Source organism: Ambystoma mexicanum, chromosome 9 (genome assembly GCF_040938575.1).
Source record: "Ambystoma mexicanum isolate Mex_15411 chromosome 9, UKY_AmexF1_1, whole genome shotgun sequence".
Classification (NCBI taxonomy): Eukaryota; Metazoa; Chordata; class Amphibia; order Caudata; family Ambystomatidae; genus Ambystoma; species Ambystoma mexicanum.
Window position 1 is genome coordinate 24,764,924 of NC_090931.1, and position 23,842 is coordinate 24,788,765.

Genomic DNA, 23,842 nt, shown 5'->3' on the forward strand with positions numbered 1-23,842 from the left:
ATGACCCACGCGTGAGCTGATCTTGTCTATGACTCACGCATGAGCTGATCTTGTCTATGACTCACGCGTGAGCTGATCTTGTCTATCACCCACAGGTGAGCTGATCTTGTTTATGACCCACACGTGAGCTGATCTTGTCTATGACCCACACATGAGCGGATCTTGTCTATGACCCACGAGCGAGCTGTTCTTGTCTATGACCCACAAGTGAGCTGATCTTGTCTATGACCCACAATGAGCTGATCTTGTCTATGACCCATGCATGAGCTGAACTTGTCTATGACCCACACGTGAGCTGAACATGTCTATGAACCACACGTGAGCTGATCATGTCTATGAGCCACACGTGAGCTGATCTTGTCTTTGACCCACACATGAGCTGATCTTGTCTTTGACCCACACATGAGCTGATCTTGTCTATGACCCACACGTGAGCTGATCATGTCTATGACCCACGCGTGAGCTGATCTTGTTTATGACCCACATGTGAGCTGATCTTGTCTATGACCCACATGTGAGCTGAACATTTCTATGAACCAAACTTGAGCTGATCTTGTCTATGAGCCACACGTGAGCTGATATTGTCTTTGAACCACACATGAACTGATCTTGTCTATGACCCACACGTGAGCTGATCTTGTCTATGACTCACGCGTGAGCTGATCTTTTCTATGGCTCATGCGTGAGCTGATCTTGTCTATGACCCACAGGTGAGCTGATCTTGTTTATGACCCACACGTGAGCTGATCTTGTCTATGACCCACACATGAGAGGATCTTGTCTATGACCCACGAGCAAGCTGTTCTTGTCTACGACCCACAAGTGAGCTGATCTTGTCTATGACCCACAAGTGAGCTGATCTTGTCTATGACCCATGCATGAGCTGATCTTGTCTATGACCCATGCATGAGCTGAACTTGTCTATGACCCACACGTGAGCTGAACATGTCTATGAACCACACGTGAGCTGATCATGTCTTTGACCCACACGTGAGCTGATCTTGTCTATGACCCACGCATGAGCCGATCCTGTTTATGACCCACACGTTAGATGAGCTTTTCCTTGACCCACATGTGAGCTGATCTTGTCTATGACCAATGCGTGAGCCGATCCTGTTTATGACCCACACGTGAGCTGATCTTGTCTTTAACCCACATGTGAGCTGATCCTGTCTATGAACAATGTGACAGCCAATCCTGTTTATGACCCACACGTGAGCTGATATTGTCTTTAACCCACATGTGAGCTGATCTTGTCTATGACCCACGCATAAGCTATCCTGTCTTTGACCCACCCGTGAGATGATCTAGTCTATGACCCAGGCATGAGCTGATACTGTTCATGACCCACACATGAGCTGATCCTGTTTATGACCCACACATGAGCTGATCTTGTCTATGACCCACACGTGAGCTGATCTTGTCTATGACCCATGCGTGAGCTAATCTTGTCTATGACCCACGTGTGAGTTGATCGTGTCTATGACCCATGCGTGAGCTAATCTTGTCTATGACCCACGTGTGAGCTGATTGTGTCTATGATCCATATGTGAGCTGATTTTGTCTATGACACACTTGTGAACTTATCTTGAGCTGATCTTGTCTATGACACACACGTGAGCTGATCTTGTCTATGACCCACACGTGAGCTGATCTTGTGTTTGACCCGCACTTGAGCTGATCTTGTCTATGACCCACATTTGAGCTGATCTTGTCTATGACCCAAGCGTGAGCTGATCCTGTTTATGACCCACACGTGAGCTGATCTTGTCTTTGACCCGCACGTGGGCTGATCTTGTCTATGAGCCACGCATGAGCTGATTCAGCTTATGACCCACACGTGAGCTGTTCTTGTCTTTGACCCACACGTGAGCTGATCTTTTCAATGAGCCACAAGTGAGCTGATCTTGTCTATGACTCACACATGAGCTGATATTGTTTATGACCCATGCGTGAGCTGATCTTGCCTATGGCCATGCGTGAGTTGATCTTGTCTATGACACAGGCATGAGCTAATCTTGTCTATGACTCACGCGTGAGCTGATCTTGTCTATGACCCAGGCGTGAGCTGATCTTGTCTATGACCCAGGCGTGAGCTGATCTTGTCTATGACACACGCGTGAACTGATCTTGTCTATGACCCACACATGAGCTGATCTTGTCTATGACCCATGCGTGAGCTGATCTTTTCTATGAGCCACACATGAGACGATCCTGTCTATGACACACGCGTGAGCTATTCTTGTCTATGACCCAGATGTGAGCTGATCTTGTTTATGTCCCACACGTGAGCTGGTCTTGTCTATGACCCACATATGAGCGGATCTTGTCTATGGCCTGCGTGTGAGCTGTTCTTGTCTATGACCCACACGTAAGCTGATCTTGTCTATGACCCACGCGTGAGCTGATCTTGTTTATGACCCACATGTGAGCTGATCTTGTCTATGACCCACACGTGAGCTGGACATGTCTATGAACGACATGTGAGCTGATCTTGTCTATGAGCCACACATGAGATGATCCTGTCTATGACACACGCGTGAGCTTTCCTTGTCTATGACCCAGATGGGAGCTGATCTTGTTTATGTCCCACACGTGAGCTGGTCTTGTCTATGACTCACATGTGAGCGGATCTTGTCTATGGCCCGCGTGTGAGCTGTTCTTGTCTATGACCCACACGTAAGCTGATCTTGTCTATGACCCACGCGTGAGCTGATCTTGTTTATGACCCACATGTGAGCTGATCTTGTCTATGACCCACATGTGAGCTGATCCTGTTTATGTCCCACATGTGAGTTGAACTTGTCTTTGACCCACACGTGAGATGATCTTGTCTATGACGCACGCGTGAGCTGATCTTGTTTATGACCCACATGTGAGCTGATCTTGTCTATGACCCACACGTGAGCTGATCTTGTCTATGACCCACACATGAGAGGATCTTGTCTATGACCCACGAGCAAGCTGTTCTTGTCTACGACCCACAAGTGAGCTGATCTTGTCTATGACCCACAAGTGAGCTGATCTTGTCTATGACCCATGCATGAGCTGATCTTGTCTATGACCCATGCATGAGCTGAACTTGTCTATGACCCACACGTGAGCTGAACATGTCTATGAACCACACGTGAGCTGATCATGTCTTTGACCCACACGTGAGCTGATCTTCTCTATGACCCACGCATGAGCCGATCCTGTTTATGACCCACACGTTAGATGAGCTTTTCTTTGACCCACATGTGAGCTGATCTTGTCTATGACCAATGCGTGAGCCGATCCTGTTTATGACCCACACGTGAGCTGATCTTGTCTTTAACCCACATGTGAGCTGATCCTGTCTATGAACAATGTGACAGCCAATCCTGTTTATGACCCACACGTGAGCTGATATTGTCTTTAATCCACATGTGAGCTGATCTTGTCTATGACCCACGCATAAGCTATCCTGTCTTTGACCCACCCGTGAGATGATCTAGTCTATGACCCAGGCATGAGCTGATACTGTTCATGACCCACACATGAGCTGATCCTGTTTATGACCCACACATGAGCTGATCTTGTCTATGACCCACACGTGAGCTGATCTTGTCTATGACCCATGCGTGAGCTAATCTTGTCTATGACCCACGTGTGAGCTGATCGTGTCTATGACCCATGCGTGAGCTAATCTTGTCTATGACCCACGTGTGAGCTGATTGTGTCTATGACCCATATGTGAGCTGATTTTGTCTATGACACACTTGTGAACTTATCTTGAGCTGATCTTGTCTATGACACACACGTGAGATGATCTTGTCTATGACCCACACGTGAGCTGATCTTGTGTTTGACCCGCACTTGAGCTGATCTTGTCTATGACCCACATTTGAGCTGATCTTGTCTATGACCCAAGCGTGAGCTGATCCTGTTTATGACCCACACGTGAGCTGATCTTGTCTTTGACCCGCACGTGGGCTGATCTTGTCTATGACCCACGCATGAGCTGATTCAGCTTATGACACACACGTGAGCTGTTCTTGTCTTTGACCCACACGTGAGCTGATCTTTTCAATGAGCCACAAGTGAGCTGATCTTGTCTATGACTCACACATGAGCTGATATTGTTTATGACCCATGCGTGAGCTGATCTTGCCTATGGCCATGCGTGAGTTGATCTTGTCTATGACACAGGCATGAGCTAATCTTGTCTATGACTCACGCGTGAGCTGATCTTGTCTATGACCCAGGCGTGAGCTGATCTTGTCTATGACACACGCGTGAACTGATCTTGTCTATGACCCACACATGAGCTGATCTTGTCTATGACCCATGCGTGAGCTGATCTTTTCTATGAGCCACACATGAGACGATCCTGTCTATGACACACGCGTGAGCTGTTCTTGTCTATGACCCAGATGTGAGCTGATCTTGTTTATGTCCCACACGTGAGCTGGTCTTGTCTATGACCCACATATGAGCGGATCGTGTCTATGGCCCGCGTGTGAGCTGTTCTTGTCTATGACCCACACGTAAGCTGATCTTGTCTATGACCCACGCGTGAGCTGATCTTGTTTATGACCCACATGTGAGCTGATCTTGTCTATGACCCACACGTGAGCTGGACATGTCTATGAACCACATGTGAGCTGATCTTGTCTATGAGCCACACATGAGATGATCCTGTCTATTACACACGCGTGAGCTTTCCTTGTCTATGACCCAGATGGGAGCTGATTTTGTTTATGTCCCACACGTGAGCTGGTCTTGTCTATGACTCACATGTGAGCGGATCTTGTCTATGGCCCGCGTGTGAGCTGTTCTTGTCTATGACCCACACGTAAGCTGATCTTGTCTATGACCCACGCGTGAGCTGATCTTGTTTATGACCCACATGTGAGCTGATCTTGTCTATGACCCACATGTGAGCTGATCCTGTTTATGTCCCACATGTGAGTTGAACTTGTCTTTGACCCACACGTGAGATGATCTTGTCTATGACGCACGCGTGAGCTGATCTTGTTTATGACCCACATGTGAGCTGATCTTGTCTATGACCCACACGTGAGCTGAACATGTCTATGAACCACATGTGAGCTGATCTTGTCCATGAGCCACACGTGAGCTGATCTTGTCTTTGACCCACATGTGGGCTGATCTTGTCTATGACCCACATGTGAGCGGATCTTGTCTATGGCCCGCGTGTGAGCTGTTCTTGTCTATCACCCACACGTGAGCTGATCTTGTCTATGACCCACGCGTGAGCTGATCTTGTTTATGACCCACATGTGAGCTGATCCTGTTCATGTCCCACATGTGAGTTGAACTTGTCTTTGACCCACACGTGAGCTGATCTTGTCTATGATCCACATGTGAGCTAATCCTGTTTATGACCAACACATGAGCTGTTCTTGTCTTTGACCCACACGTGAGCTGATCATGTCTATGACCCACACGTGAGCTGATCTTGTCTTTGACCCACACGTGAGCTAATCTTGTCTACGACACAAGCGTGAGCTGATCTTGTCTATGACCCACACGACGGCTGTTCTTGTCTATGACCCACGCATGAGCTGTTCTTGTCTATGACCCACACGTGAGCTGATCATGTCTATGACCCACACGTGAGCTGATCTTGTTTATGACCCACATGTGAGCTGATCTTGTCTATGACCAACATGTGAGCTGAACATTTCTATGAACCACACGCGAGCTGATCTTGTCTATGAGCCACACGTGAGCTGATATTGTCTTTGAACCACACATGTACTGATGTTGTCTATGACCCACGCGTGAGCTGATCTTGTCTATGACTCACGCATGAGCTGATCTTGTCTATGACTCACGCGTGAGCTGATCTTGTCGATGACCCACAGGTGAGCTGATCTTGTTTATGACCCACACGTGAGCTGATCTTGTCTATGACCCACACATGAGCGGATCTTGTCTATGACCCACGAGCGAGCTGTTCTTGTCTATGACCCACAAGTGAGCTGATCTTGTCTATGACCCACAATGAGCTGATCTTGTCTATGACCCATGCATGAGCTGAACTTGTCTATGACCCACACGTGAGCTGAACATGTCTATGAACCACACGTGAGCTGATCATGTCTATGAGCCACACGTGAGCTGATCTTGTCTTTGACCCACACATGAGCTGATCTTGTCTTTGACCCACACATGAGCTGATCTTGTCTATGACCCACACGTGAGCTGATCATGTCTATGACCCACGCGTGAGCTGATCTTGTTTATGACCCACATGTGAGCTGATCTTGTCTATGACCCACATGTGAGCTGAACATTTCTATGAACCACACTTGAGCTGATCTTGTCTATGAGCCACACGTGAGCTGATATTGTCTTTGAACCACACATGAACTGATCTTGTCTATGACCCACACGTGAGCTGATCTTGTCTATGACTCACGCGTGAGCTGATCTTTTCTATGGCTCATGCGTGAGCTGATCTTGTCTATGACCCACAGGTGAGCTGATCTTGTTTATGACCCACACGTGAGCTGATCTTGTCTATGACCCACACATGAGAGGATCTTGTCTATGACCCACGAGCAAGCTGTTCTTGTCTACGACCCACAAGTGAGCTGATCTTGTCTATGACCCACAAGTGAGCTGATCTTGTCTATGACCCATGCATGAGCTGATCTTGTCTATGACCCATGCATGAGCTGAACTTGTCTATGACCCACACGTGAGCTGAACATGTCTATGAACCACACGTGAGCTGATCATGTCTTTGACCCACACGTGAGCTGATCTTGTCTATGACCCACGCATGAGCCGATCCTGTTTATGACCCACACGTTAGATGAGCTTTTCCTTGACCCACATGTGAGCTGATCTTGTCTATGACCAATGCGTGAGCCGATCCTGTTTATGACCCACACGTGAGCTGATCTTGTCTTTAACCCACATGTGAGCTGATCCTGTCTATGAACAATGTGACAGCCAATCCTGTTTATGACCCACACGTGAGCTGATATTGTCTTTAACCCACATGTGAGCTGATCTTGTCTATGACCCACGCATAAGCTATCCTGTCTTTGACCCACCCGTGAGATGATCTAGTCTATGACCCAGGCATGAGCTGATACTGTTCATGACCCACACATGAGCTGATCCTGTTTATGACCCACACATGAGCTGATCTTGTCTATGACCCACACGTGAGCTGATCTTGTCTATGACCCATGCGTGAGCTAATCTTGTCTATGACCCACGTGTGAGTTGATCGTGTCTATGACCCATGCGTGAGCTAATCTTGTCTATGACCCACGTGTGAGCTGATTGTGTCTATGACCCATATGTGAGCTGATTTTGTCTATGACACACTTGTGAACTTATCTTGAGCTGATCTTGTCTATGACACACACGTGAGCTGATCTTGTCTATGACCCACACGTGAGCTGATCTTGTGTTTGACCCGCACTTGAGCTGATCTTGTCTATGACCCACGTTTGAGCTGATCTTGTCTATGACCCAAGCGTGAGCTGATCCTGTTTATGACCCACACGTGAGCTGATCTTGTCTTTGACCCGCACATGGGCTGATCTTGTCTATGACCCACGCATGAGCTGATTCAGCTTATGACCCACACGTGAGCTGATCATGTCTATGACCCACGCGTGAGCTGATCTTGTTTATGACCCACATGTGAGCTGATCTTGTCTATGACCCACATGTGAGCTGAACATTTCTATGAACCACACTTGAGCTGATCTTGTCTATGAGCCACACGTGAGCTGATATTGTCTTTGAACCACACATGAACTGATCTTGTCTATGACCCACACGTGAGCTGATCTTGTCTATGACTCACGCGTGAGCTGATCTTTTCTATGGCTCATGCGTGAGCTGATCTTGTCTATGACCCACAGGTGAGCTGATCTTGTTTATGACCCACACGTGAGCTGATCTTGTCTATGACCCACACATGAGAGGATCTTGTCTATGACCCACGAGCAAGCTGTTCTTGTCTACGACCCACAAGTGAGCTGATCTTGTCTATGACCCACAAGTGAGCTGATCTTGTCTATGACCCATGCATGAGCTGATCTTGTCTATGACCCATGCATGAGCTGAACTTGTCTATGACCCACACGTGAGCTGAACATGTCTATGAACCACACGTGAGCTGATCATGTCTTTGACCCACACGTGAGCTGATCTTGTCTATGACCCACGCATGAGCCGATCCTGTTTATGACCCTCACGTTAGATGAGCTTTTCCTTGACCCACATGTGAGCTGATCTTGTCTATGACCAATGCGTGAGCCGATCCTGTTTATGACCCACACGTGAGCCTATCTTGTCTTTAACCCACATGTGAGCTGATCCTGTCTATGAACAATGTGACAGCCAATCCTGTTTATGACCCACACGTGAGCTGATATTGTCTTTAACCCACATGTGAGCTGATCTTGTCTATGACCCACGCATAAGCTATCCTGTCTTTGACCCACCCGTGAGATGATCTAGTCTATGACCCAGGCATGAGCTGATACTGTTCATGACCCACACATGAGCTGATCCTGTTTATGACCCACACATGAGCTGATCTTGTCTATGACCCACACGTGAGCTGATCTTGTCTATGACCCATGCGTGAGCTAATCTTGTCTATGACCCACGTGTGAGTTGATCGTGTCTATGACCCATGCGTGAGCTAATCTTGTCTATGACCCACGTGTGAGCTGATTGTGTCTATGACCCATATGTGAGCTGATTTTGTCTATGACACACTTGTGAACTTATCTTGAGCTGATCTTGTCTATGACACACACGTGAGCTGATCTTGTCTATGACCCACACGTGAGCTGATCTTGTGTTTGACCCGCACTTGAGCTGATCTTGTCTATGACCCACGTTTGAGCTGATCTTGTCTATGACCCAAGCGTGAGCTGATCCTGTTTATGACCCACACGTGAGCTGATCTTGTCTTTGACCCGCACGTGGGCTGATCTTGTCTATGACCCACGCATGAGCTGATTCAGCTTATGACCCACACGTGAGCTGTTCTTGTCTTTGACCCACACGTGAGCTGATCTTTTCAATGAGCCACAAGTGAGCTGATCTTGTCTATGACTCACACATGAGCTGATATTGTTTATGACCCATGCGTGAGCTGATCTTGCCTATGGCCATGCGTGAGTTGATCTTGTCTATGACACAGGCATGAGCTAATCTTGTCTATGACTCACGCGTGAGCTGATCTTGTCTATGACCCAGGCGTGAGCTGATCTTGTCTATGACACACGCGTGAACTGATCTTGTCTATGACCCACACATGAGCTGATCTTGTCTATGACCCATGCGTGAGCTGATCTTTTCTATGAGCCACACATGAGACGATCCTGTCTATGACACACGCGTGAGCTATTCTTGTCTATGACCCAGATGTGAGCTGATCTTGTTTATGTCCCACACGTGAGCTGGTCTTGTCTATGACCCACATATGAGCGGATCTTGTCTATGGCCCGCGTGTGAGCTGTTCTTGTCTATGACCCACACGTAAGCTGATCTTGTCTATGACCCACGCGTGAGCTGATCTTGTTTATGACCCACATGTGAGCTGATCTTGTCTATGACCCACACGTGAGCTGGACATGTCTATGAACCACATGTGAGCTGATCTTGTCTATGAGCCACACATGAGATGATCCTGTCTATGACACACGCGTGAGCTTTCCTTGTCTATGACCCAGATGGGAGCTGATCTTGTTTATGTCCCACACGTGAGCTGGTCTTGTCTATGACTCACATGTGAGCGGATCTTGTCTATGGCCCGCGTGTGAGCTGTTCTTCTCTATGACCCACACGTAAGCTGATCTTGTCTACGACCCACGCGTGAGCTGATCTTGTTTATGACCCACATGTGAGCTGATCTTGTCTATGACCCACATGTGAGCTGATCCTGTTTATGTCCCACATGTGAGTTGAACTTGTCTTTGACCCACACGTGAGATGATCTTGTCTATGACGCACGCGTGAGCTGATCTTGTTTATGACCCACATGTGAGCTGATCTTGTCTATGACCCACACGTGAGCTGAACATGTCTATGAACCACATGTGAGCTGATCTTGTCTATGAGCCACACGTGAGCTGATCTTGTCTTTGACCCACATGTGGGCTGATCTTGTCTATGACCCACATGTGAGCGGATCTTGTCTATGGCCCGCGTGTGAGCTGTTCTTGTCTATCACCCACACGTGAGCTGATCTTGTCTATGACCCACGCGTGAGCTGATCTTGTTTATGACCCACATGTGAGCTGATCCTGTTCATGTCCCACATGTGAGTTGAACTTGTCTTTGACCCACACGTGAGCTGATCTTGTCTATGATCCACATGTGAGCTAATCCTGTTTATGACCAACACATGAGCTGTTCTTGTCTTTGACCCACACGTGAGCTGATCATGTCTATGACCCACATGTGAGCTGATCTTGTCTTTGACCCACACGTGAGCTAATCTTGTCTACGACACAAGCGTGAGCTGATCTTGTCTATGACCCACACGACGGCTGTTCTTGTCTATGACCCACGCATGAGCTGTTCTTGTCTATGACCCACACGTGAGCTGATCATGTCTATGACCCACACGTGAGCTGATCTTGTTTATGACCCACATGTGAGCTGATCTTGTCTATGAGCCACACGTGAGCTGATATTGTCTTTGAACCACACATGTACTGATGTTATCTATGACCCACGCGTGAGCTGATCTTGTCTATGACTCACGCATGAGCTGATCTTGTCTATGACCCACGAGCGAGCTGTTCTTGTCTATGACCCACAAGTGAGCTGATCTTGTCTATGACCCACAATGCGCTGATCTTGTCTATGACCCATGCATGAGCTGAACTTGTCTATGACCCACACGTGAGCTGAACATGTCTATGAACCACACGTGAGCTGATCATGTCTATGAGCCACACGTGAGCTGATCTTGTCTTTGACCCACACGTGAGCTGATCTTGTCTATGACCCACGCATGAGCTGATCCTGTTTATGACCCACACGTGAGATGAGCTTTTCTTTGACCCACACATGAGCTGATCTTGTCTATGACCCACACGTGAGCTGATCATGTCTATGACCCACGCGTGAGCTGATCATGTCTATGACCCACGCGTGAGCTGATCTTGTTTATGACCCACATGTGAGCTGATCTTGTCTATGACCCACATGTGAGCTGAACATTTCTATGAACCACACGTGAGCTGATCTTGTCTATGAGCCACACGTGAGCTGATATTGTCTTTGAACCACACATGAACTGATCTTGTCTATGACCCACGCGTGAGCTGATCTTGTCTGTGACTCATGCGTGAGCTGATCTTGTCTATGACCCACGCATGAGCTGATCCTGTTTATGACCCACACGTGAGATGAGCTTTTCTTTGACCCACACATGAGCTGATCTTGTCTATGACCCACATGTGAGCTGATCATGTCTATGACCCACGCGTGAGCTGATCTTGTTTATGACCCACATGTGAGCTGATCTTGTCTATGACCCACATGTGAGCTGAACATTTCTATGAACCACACGTGAGCTGATCTTGTCTATGAGCCACACGTGAGCTGATATTGTCTTTGAACCACACATGAACTGATCTTGTCTATGACCCACGCGTGAGCTGATCTTGTCTTTGACCCACACGTGAGCTGATCTTGTCTATGACCCACGCATGAGCTGATCCTGTTTATGACCCACACGTGAGATGAGCTTTTCTTTGACCCACACATGAGCTGATCTTGTCTATGACCCACACGTGAGCTGATCATGTCTATGACCCACGCGTGAGCTGATCATGTCTATGACCCACGCGTGAGCTGATCTTGTTTATGACCCACATGTGAGCTGATCTTGTCTATGACCCACATGTGAGCTGAACATTTCTATGAACCACACGTGAGCTGATCTTGTCTATGAGCCACACGTGAGCTGATATTGTCTTTGAACCACACATGAACTGATCTTGTCTATGACTCACGCGTGAGCTGATCTTGTCTGTGACTCATGCGTGAGCTGATCTTGTCTATGACCCACAGGTGAGCTGATCTTGTTTATGACCCACACGTGAGCTGATCTTGTCTATGACCCACACATGAGAGGATCTTGTCTATGACCCACGAGTGAGCTGTTCTTGTCTACGACCCACAAGTGAGCTGATCTTGTCTATGACCCACAAGTGAGCTGATCTTGTCTATGACCCATGCATGAGCTGAACTTGTCTATGACCCACACGTGAGCTGAACATGTCTATGAACCACACGTGAGCTGATCATGTCTATGAGCCACACGTGAGCTGATCTTATCTTTGACCCACACGTGAGCTGATCTTGTCTATGACCCGCGCATGAGCTGATCCTGTTTATGACCCACACGTGAGATGAGCTTTTCTTTGACCCACACGTGAGCTGATCTTGTCTATGACCAATGTGTGAGCCGATCCTGTTTATGACCCACACGTGAGCTGATCTTGTCTTTAACCCACATGTGAGCTGATCCTGTCTATGAACAATGTGACAGCCAATCCTGTTTATGACCCACACGTGAGCTGATCTTGTCTTTAACCCACATGTGAACTGATCTTGAGCTGATCTTGTCTATGAAACACATGTGAGCTGATCTTGTCTATGACCCCCACTTGAGCTGATCTTGTCTTTGACCCGCACATGAGCTGATCTTGTCTATGACCCACGCATGAGCTGATACTGTTTATGACCCACATGTGAGCTGTTTGTGTCTTTGACCCACATGTGAGCTGATCTTGTCTATGAGCCACAAGTGAGCTGATCGTGTCTATGACACACGTGTGAGCTGATCTTGTCTATGACCCACACGTGAAATGATCTTGAGCTGATCTTGTCTATGACACACACGTGAGCTGACCTTGTCTCTGCCCCACACTTGAGCTGATCTTGTTTATGACCCATGCGTGAGCTGATCTTGCCTATGGCCATGCATGAGCTGATCTTGTCTATGACACAGGCATGAGCTGATCTTGTCTATGACCCAGGCGTGAGCTGATCTTGTCTATGACACACGCGTGAACTGATCTTGTCCATGACCCACACATGAGCTGATCTTGTCTATGACCCATGCGTGAGCTGATCTTGTCTATGAGCCACACATGAGCTGATCCTGTCTATGACACATGCATGAGCTGTTCTTGTCTATGACGCAGAGGTGAGCTGATCTTGTTTATGACCCACACGTGAGGTGATCTTGTCTATGACCCACATTTGAGTGGATCTTGTCTATGACCCACATGTGAGCTGATCCTGTTTACTTCCCACATGTGAGTTGAACTTGTCTTTGACCCACACGTGAGCTGATCTGTCTATGACCCACACGTGAGCTGATCCTGTTTATGACCCACTCGTGAGCTGATCTTGTCTTTGACCCACACGTGAGCTGATCTTGTCTATGACCAACGCGTGATCTGATCCTGTTTATGACCCACACGTGAGCTGATCTTGTCTTTGACCCACACGTGAGCTGATCTTGTCTATGACCCACGCATGAGCTGATACTTTTTGTGACCCACACGTGAGCTGTTCTTGTCTTTGACCCACACATGAGCTGATCTTGTCTATGAGCCACAAGTGAGCTGATCTTGTCTATGACCCACGTGTGAGCTGATCGTGTCTATGACCGATACGTGAGCTGATTTTGTTTATGACCCACATGTGAACTGATCTTGAGCTGATCTTGTCTATGACACACCCGTGAGCTTATCTTATCTATGACCCGCACGTGAGCTGATCTTGTCTTTGACCCGCACGTTAGATGATCTTGTCTATGTCCCACGCATGAGCTGATACTTTTTGTGACCCACACGTGAGCTATTCTTGTCTTTGACCCACACGTGAGCTGATCTTGTCTATGAGCCACAAATGAGCTGATCTTATCTATGACCCACGCGTGAGCTGATCTTGTCTATGACCCATACGTGAGCTGATTTTGTCTATGACCCATACGTGAACTGATCTTGAGCTGATCTTGTTTATGACCCATGCATGAGCTGATCTTGCCTATGGCCATGCATGAGTTGATCTTGTCTATGACACAGGCATGAGCTGATCTTGTCTATGACTCACGCGTGAGCTGATCTTTTCTATGACCCAGGCGTGAGCTGATCTTGTCTATGATACACGCGTGAACTGAACTTCTCTATGACCCATGCGTGAGCTGATCTTGTCTATGAGCCACACATGAGCTGATCCTGTCTATTACACATGCGTGAGCTGTTCTTGTCTATGACCCAGAGGTGAGCTGATCTTGTTTATGACCCACACGTGAGCTGACCTTGTCTATGAGCCACATGTGAGCTGATCTTGTCTTTGACCCACAAGTGAGCTGATCTTGTCTATGACCCATGCATGAGCTGATCCTGTTTATGACCCACACGTGATCTGAGCTTTTCTTTGACCCGCACGTGAGCTGATCTTGTCTTTAACCCACATGTGAGCTGATCTTGTCTATGACCAATGCGTGAGCCGATCCAGTTTATGACCCACATATGAGCTGATCTTGTCTTTAACCCACATGTGAGCTGATCTTGTCTATGACCCATGCATGAGTTGATCCTGTCTTTGACCCACACGTGAACTAATCTTGTCTATGACTCACGCGTGAACTGATCTTGTCTATGACCAACGCATGATCTGTTCTTGTCTATGACCCTCAGATGAGCTGATTTATTTTATGACGCACACGTGAGCTGATCTTGTCTATGAGCCACATGTGAGCTGATCTTGTCTTTGACCCACAACTGGGCTGATCTTGTCTATGACCCACATGTGAGCTGATCCTGTTTATGTCCACCATGTGAGTTGAACTTGTCTTTGACCCACACGTGAGCTGATCGTGTCTATGACCCACACAGGAGCTGATCTTGTCTATGACCCATGCGTGAGCTGATCTTTTCTATGAGCCACACATGAGATGATCCTGTCTATGACACACGCGTGAGCTGTTCTTGTCTATGACCCAGATGTGAGCTGATCTTGTTTTTGTCCCACACGTGAGCTGGTCTTGTCTATGACCCACATGTGAGCGGATCTTGTCTATGGCCCGCGTGTGAGCTGTTCTTGTCTATGACCCACACGTAAGCTGATCTTGTCTATGACCCACGCGTGAGCTGATCTTGTTTATGACCCACATGTGAGCTGATCTTGTCTATGACCCACACGTGAGCTGAACATGTCTATGAACCACATGTGAGCTGATCTTGTCTATGAGCCACACATGAGATGATCCTGTCTATGACACACGCGTGAGCTGTCCTTGTCTATGACCCAGATGGGAGCTGATATTGTTTATGTCCCACACGTGAGCTGGTCTTGTCTATGACCCACATGTGAGCGGATCTTGTCTATGGCCCGCGTGTGAGCTGTTCTTGTCTATGACCCACATGTAAGCTGATCTTGTCTATGACCCACGCGTGAGCTGATATTGTTTATGACCCACATGTGAGCTGATCTTGTCTATGAGCCACACGTGAGCTGATCTTGTCTTTGACCCACATGTGGGCTGATCTTGTCTATGACCCACATGTGAGCTGATCCTGTTTATGTCCCACATGTGAGTTGAACTTGTCTTTGACCCACACGTGAGCTGATCTTGTCTATGACCCACGCGTGAGCTGATCTTGTTTATGACCCACATGTGAGCTGACCTTGTTTATGACCCACACGTGAGCTGAACATGTCTATGAACCACATGTGAGCTGATCTTGTCTATGAGCCACACGTGAGCTGATCTTGTCTTTGACCCACATATGGGCTGATCTTGTCTATGACCCACACGTGAGCTGATCTTGTCTATGACCCACGCGTGAGCTGATCTTGTTTATGACCCATATGTGAGCTGATCTTGTCTATGACCCACACGTGAGCTGAACATGTCTATGAACCACATGTGAGCTGATCTTGTCTATGAGCCACACGTGAGCTGATCTTGTCTTTGACCCACATGTGGGCTGATCTTGTCTATGACCCACATGTGAGCGGATCTTGTCTATGGCTCGCGTGTGAGCTGTTCTTGTCTATGACCCACATGTGAGCTGATCTTGTCTATGACCCACGCGTGAGCTGATCTTGTTTATGACCAACATGTGAGCTGATCCTGTTTATGTCCCACATGTGAGTTGAACTTGTCTTTGACCCACACGTGAGCTGATCTTGTCTATGATCCACATGTGAGCTGATCCTGTTTATGACCAACACACGAGCTGTTCTTTTCTTTGACCCACACGTGAGCTGATCATGTCTATGACCCACACGTGAGCTGATCTTGTCTTTGACCCACACATGAGCTGACCTTGTCTCTGACCCACACGTGAGTTGATCTTGTTTATGACCCATGCATGAGCTGATCTTCTCTATGACTCACGCGTGAGCTGATCTTGTCTATGACCCACACGACGGCTGTTCTTGACTATGACCCACGCGTGAGCTGTTCTTGTCTATGACCCACACATGAGCTGATCATGTCTATGACCCACGCGTGAGCTGATCTTGTTTATGACCCACATGTGAGCTGATCTTGTCTATGACCCGCATGTGAGCTGAACATTTCTATGAACCACACATGAGCTGATCTTGTCTATGAGCCACACGTGAGCTGATATTGTCTTTGAACCACACATGAACTGATGTTGTCTATGACCCACGCGTGAGCTGATCTTGTCTATGACTCACGCGTGAGCTGATCTTGTCTATGACCCACAGGTGAGCTGATCTTGTTTATGACCCACACGTGAGCTGATCTTGTCTATGACCCACACATGAGCGGATCTTGTCTATGACCCACAAGTGAGCTGATCTTGTCTATGACCCACAAGTGAGCTGATCTTGTCTATGACCCATGCATGAGCTGAACTTGTCTATGACCCACACGTGAGCTGAACATGTCTATGAACCACACGTGAGCTGATCATGTCTATGAGCCACACGTGAGCTGATCTTGTCTTTGACCCACACGTGAGCTGATCTTGTCTATGACCCACGCATGAGCTGATCCTGTTTATGACCCACACGTGAGATGAGCTTTTCTTTGACCCACACATGAGCTGATCTTGTCTATGACCCACACGTGAGCTGATCATGTCTATGACCCACGCGTGAGCTGATCTTGTTTATGACCCACATGTGAGCTGATCTTGTCTATGACCCACATGTGAGCTGAACATTTCTATGAACCACACGTGAGCTGATCCTGTCTATGAGCCACACGTGAGCTAATATTGTCTTTGAACCACACATGAACTGATCTTGTCTATGACCCACGCGTGAGCTGATCTTGTCTATGACTCACGCGTGAGCTGATCTTGTCTATGACTCATGCGTGAGCTGATCTTGTCTATGACCCACAGGTGAGCTGATCTTGTTTATGACCCACACGTGAGCTGATCTTGTCTATGACCACACATGAGCGGATCTTTTCTATGACCCACGAGCGAGCTGTTCTTGTCTATGACCCACAAGTGAGCTGATCTTGTCTATGACCCACAAGTGAGCTGATCTTGTCTATGACCCATGCATGAGCTGAACTTGTCTATGACCCACACGTGAGCTGATCTTGTCTTTGACCCACACATGAGCTGATCTTGTCTATGACCCACGCATGAGCTGATCCTGTTTATGACCCACACGTGAGATGAGCTTTTCTTTGACCCACACGTGATCTGATCTTGTCTATGACCAATGCGTGAGCCGATCCTGTTTATGACCCACACGTGAGCTGATCTTGTCTTTAACCCCCATGTGAGCTGATCCTGTCTATGAACAATGTGACAGCCAATCCTGTTTATGACCCACACGTGAGCTGATCTTGTCTTTAACCCACATGTGAGCTGATCTTGTCTATGACCCACGCATAAGCTATCCTGTCTTTGACCCACCCGTGAGATGATCTAGTCTATGACCCAGGCATGAGCTGATACTGTTTATGACCCACACATGAGCTGTTCTTGTCTTTGACCCACATGTGAGCTGATCTTGTCTATGAGCCACAAGTGAGCTGATCTTGTCTATGACCCACGTGTGAGCTGATCGTGTCTATGACCCATATGTGAGCTGATTTTGTCTATGACACACTTGTGAACTGATCTTGAGCTGAACTTGTCTATGACACACACGTGAGCTGATCTTGTCTATGACCCACACGTGAGCTGATCCTGTTTAAACCCACACGTGAGCTGATCTTGTCTTTGACCCGCACGTGGGCTGATCTTGTCTATGACCCACGCATGAGCTGATCTTTTCTATGAGCCACAAGTGAGCTGATCTTGTCTATGACCCACGTGTGAGCTGATCATGTCTATGACCCATACGTGAGCTGATTTTGTCTATGACCCACATGTGAACTGATCTTGAGCTGATCTTGTCTATGACCCCCACTTGAGCTGATCTTGTCTTTGACCCGCACATGAGCTGATCTTGACTATGACCCACGCATGAGCTGATACTGTTTATGACCCATATGTGAGCTGTTTGTGTCTTTGACCCACATGTGAGCTGATCTTGTCTATGAGCCACAAGTGAGCTGATCGTGTCTATGACACACATGTGAGCTGATCTTGTCTATGACCCATATGTGAGCTGATTTTGTCTATGACCCACACGTGAACTGATCTTGAGCTGATCTTGTCTATGACACACACGTGAGCTGACCTTGTCTCTGACCCACACTTGAGCTGATCTTGTTTATGACCCATGCGTGAGCTGATCTTGCCTATGACTCTTGCGTGAGCTGATCTTGTCTATGACCCAGGCGTGAGCTGATCTTGTCTATGACACACGCGTGAACTGATCTTGTCCATGACCCACACATGAGCTGATCTTGTCTATGACCCATGCGTGAGCTGATCTTGTCTATGAGCCACACATGAGCTGATCCTGTCTATGACACATGCATGAGCTGTTCTTGTCTATGACCCAGAGGTGAGCTGATCTTTTTTATGACCCACACGTGAGCTGACCTTGTCTCTGAGCCACATGTGAGCGGATCTTGTCTATGACCCACATGTGAGCTGATCCTGTTTACGTCCCACATGTGAGTTGAGCTTGTCTTTGACCCACACGTGAGCTGATCTGTCTATGACCCACACGTGAGCTGATCCTGTTTATGACCCACTCGTGAGCTGATCTTGTCTTTGACCCACACGTGAGCTGATCTTGTCTATGACCAACGCGTGAGCTGATCCTGTTTATGACCCACACGTGAGCTGATCTTGTCTTTGACCAACACGTGAGCTGATATTGTCTATGACCCACGCATGAGCTGATACTTTTTGTGACCCACACGTGAGCTGTTCTTGTCTTTGACCCACACATGAGCTGATCTTGTCTATGAGCCACAAGTTAGCTGATCTTGTCTATGACCCACGTGTGAGCTGATCGTGTCTATGACCGATACGTGAGCTGATTTTGTTTATGACCCACATGTGAACTGATCTTGAGCTGATCTTGTCTATGATACACACGTGAGCTGATGGTATCTATGACCCGCACGTGAGCTGATCTTGTCTTTGACCAACACGTGAGCTGATCTTGTCTATGACCCACACATGAGCTGATACTTTTTGTGACCCACACGTGAGCTATTCTTGTCTTTGACCCACACGTGAGCTGATCTTGTCTATGAGCCACAAATGAGCTGATCTTGTCTATGACCCACGCGTGAGCTGATCTTGTCTATGACCCATACGTGAGCTGATTTTGTCTATGACCCATACGTGAACTGATCTTGAGCTGAGCTGATCTTGTTTATGACCCATGCATGAGCTGATCTTGCCTATGGCCATGCATGAGTTGATCTTTTCTATGACACAGGCGTGAGCTGATCTTGTCTATGATACACGCGTGAACTGAACTTCTCTATGACCCATGCGTGAGCTGATCTTGTCTATGACCCACACATGAGCTGATCTTGTTTAAGACCCACACGTGAGCTGACCTTGTCTATGAGCCACATGTGAGCTGATCTTGTCTTTGACCCACACGTGAGCTGATCTTGTCTATGACCCATGCATGAGCTGATGCTGTTTATGACCCACACGTGAGCTGAGCTTTTCTTTGACCCACGCATGAGCTGATCTTGTCTTTGACTCACGCGTGAGCTGATCTTGTCTATCACCCACAGGTGAGCTGATCTTGTTTATGACCCACACGTGAGCTGATCTTGTCTATGACCCACACATGAGCGGATCTTGTCTATGACCCACGAGCGAGCTGTTCTTGTCTATGACCCACAAGTGAGCTGATCTTGTCTATGACCCACAATGAGCTGATCTTGTCTATGACCCATGCATGAGCTGAACTTGTCTATGACCCACACGTGAGCTGAACATGTCTATGAACCACACGTGAGCTGATCATGTCTATGAGCCACACGTGAGCTGATCTTGTCTTTGACCCACACATGAGCTGATCTTGTCTTTGACCCACACATGAGCTGATCTTGTCTATGACCCACACGTGAGCTGATCATGTCTATGACCCACGCGTGAGCTGATCTTGTTTATGACCCACATGTGAGCTGATCTTGTCTATGACCCACATGTGAGCTGAACATTTCTATGAACCACACTTGAGCTGATCTTGTCTACGAGCCACACGTGAGCTGATATTGTCTTTGAACCACACATGAACTGATCTTGTCTATGACCCACACGTGAGCTGATCTTGTCTATGACTCACGCGTGAGCTGATCTTTTCTATGGCTCATGCGTGAGCTGATCTTGTCTATGACCCACAGGTGAGCTGATCTTGTTTATGACCCACACGTGAGCTGATCTTGTCTATGACCCACACATGAGAGGATCTTGTCTATGACCCACGAGCAAGCTGTTCTTGTCTACGACCCACAAGTGAGCTGATCTTGTCTATGACCCACAAGTGAGCTGATCTTGTCTATGACCCATGCATGAGCTGATCTTGTCTATGACCCATGCATGAGCTGAACTTGTCTATGACCCACACGTGAGCTGAACATGTCTATGAACCACACGTGAGCTGATCATGTCTTTGACCCACACGTGAGCTGATCTTGTCTATGACCCACGCATGAGCCGATCCTGTTTATGACCCACACGTTAGATGAGCTTTTCCTTGACCCACATGTGAGCTGATCTTGTCTATGACCAATGCGTGAGCCGATCCTGTTTATGACCCACACGTGAGCTGATCTTGTCTTTAACCCACATGTGAGCTGATCCTGTCTATGAACAATGTGACAGCCAATCCTGTTTATGACCCACACGTGAGCTGATATTGTCTTTAACCCACATGTGAGCTGATCTTGTCTATGACCCACGCATATGCTATCCTGTCTTTGACCCACCCGTGAGATGATCTAGTCTATGACCCAGGCATGAGCTGATACTGTTCATGACCCACACATGAGCTGATCCTGTTTATGACCCACACATAAGCTGATCTTGACTATGACCCACACGTGAGCTGATCTTGTCTATGACCCATGCGTGAGCTAATCTTGTCTATGACCCACGTGTGAGTTGATCGTGTCTATGACCCATGCGTGAGCTAATCTTGTCTATGACCCACGTGTGAGCTGATTGTGTCTATGATCCATATGTGAGCTGATTTTGTCTATGACACACTTGTGAACTTATCTTGAGCTGATCTTGTCTATGACACACACGTGAGCTGATCTTGTCTATGACCCACACGTGAGCTGATCTTGTGTTTGACCCGCACTTGAGCTGATCTTGTCTATGACCCACATTTGAGCTGATCTTGTCTATGACCCAAGCGTGAGCTGATCCTGTTTATGACCCACACGTGAGCTGATCTTGTCTTTGACCCGCACGTGGGCTGATCTTGTCTATGACCCACGCATGAGCTGATTCAGCTTATGACCCACACGTGAGCTGTTCTTGTCTTTGACCCACACGTGAGCTGATCTTTTCAATGAGCCACAAGTGAGCTGATCTTGTCTATGACTCACACATGAGCTGATATTGTTTATGACCCATGCGTGAGCTGATCTTGCCTATGGCCATGCGTGAGTTGATCTTGTCTATGACACAGGCATGAGCTAATCTTGTCTATGACTCACGCGTGAGCTGATCTTGTCTATGACCCAGGCGTGAGCTGATCTTGTCTATGACCCAGGCGTGAGCTGATCTTGTCTATGACACACGCGTGAACTGATCTTGTCTATGACCCACACATGAGCTGATCTTGTCTATGACCCATGCGTGAGCTGATCTTTTCTATGAGCCACACATGAGACGATCCTGTCTATGACACACGCGTGAGCTATTCTTGTCTATGACCCAGATGTGAGCTGATCTTGTTTATGTCCCACACGTGAGCTGGTCTTGTCTATGACCCACATATGAGCGGATCTTGTCTATGGCCCGCGTGTGAGCTGTTCTTGTCTATGACCCACACGTAAGCTGATCTTGTCTATGACCCACGCGTGAGCTGATCTTGTTTATGACCCACATGTGAGCTGATCTTGTCTATGACCCACACGTGAGCTGGACATGTCTATGAACGACATGTGAGCTGATCTTGTCTATGAGCCACACATGAGATGATCCTGTCTATGACACACGCGTGAGCTTTCCTTGTCTATGACCCAGATGGGAGCTGATCTTGTTTATGTCCCACACGTGAGCTGGTCTTGTCTATGACTCACATGTGAGCGGATCTAGTCTAAGGCCCGCGTTCGAGCTGTTCTTGTCTATGACCCACACGTAAGCTGATCTTGTCTATGACCCACGCGTGAGCTGATCTTGTTTATGACCCACATGTGAGCTGATCTTGTCTATGACCCACATGTGAGCTGATCCTGTTTATGTCCCACATGTGAGTTGAACTTGTCTTTGACCCACACGTGAGATGATCTTGTCTATGACGCACGCGTGAGCTGATCTTGTTTATGACCCACATGTGAGCTGATCTTGTCTATGACCCACACGTGAGCTGATCTTGTCTATGACCCACACATGAGAGGATCTTGTCTATGACCCACGAGCAAGCTGTTCTTGTCTACGACCCACAAGTGAGCTGATCTTGTCTATGACCCACAAGTGAGCTGATCTTGTCTATGACCCATGCATGAGCTGATCTTGTCTATGACCCATGCATGAGCTGAACTTGTCTATGACCCACACGTGAGCTGAACATGTCTATGAACCACACGTGAGCTGATCATGTCTTTGACCCACACATGAGCTGATCTTCTCTATGACCCACGCATGAGCCGATCCTGTTTATGACCCACACGTTAGATGAGCTTTTCTTTGACCCACATGTGAGCTGATCTTGTCTATGACCAATGCGTGAGCCGATCCTGTTTATGACCCACACGTGAGCTGATCTTGTCTTTAACCCACATGTGAGCTGATCCTGTCTATGAACAATGTGACAGCCAATCCTGTTTATGACCCACACGTGAGCTGATATTGTCTTTAACCCACATGTGAGCTGATCTTGTCTATGACCCACGCATAAGCTATCCTGTCTTTGACCCACCCGTGAGATGATCTAGTCTATGACCCAGGCATGAGCTGATACTGTTCATGACCCACACATGAGCTGATCCTGTTTATGACCCACACATGAGCTGATCTTGTCTATGACCCACACGTGAGCTGATCTTGTCTATGACCCATGCGTGAGCTAATCTTGTCTATGACCCACGTGTGAGCTGATCGTGTCTATGACCCATGCGTGAGCTAATCTTGTCTATGACCCACGTGTGAGCTGATTGTGTCTATGACCCATATGTGAGCTGATTTTGTCTATGACACACTTGTGAACTTATCTTGAGCTGATCTTGTCTATGACA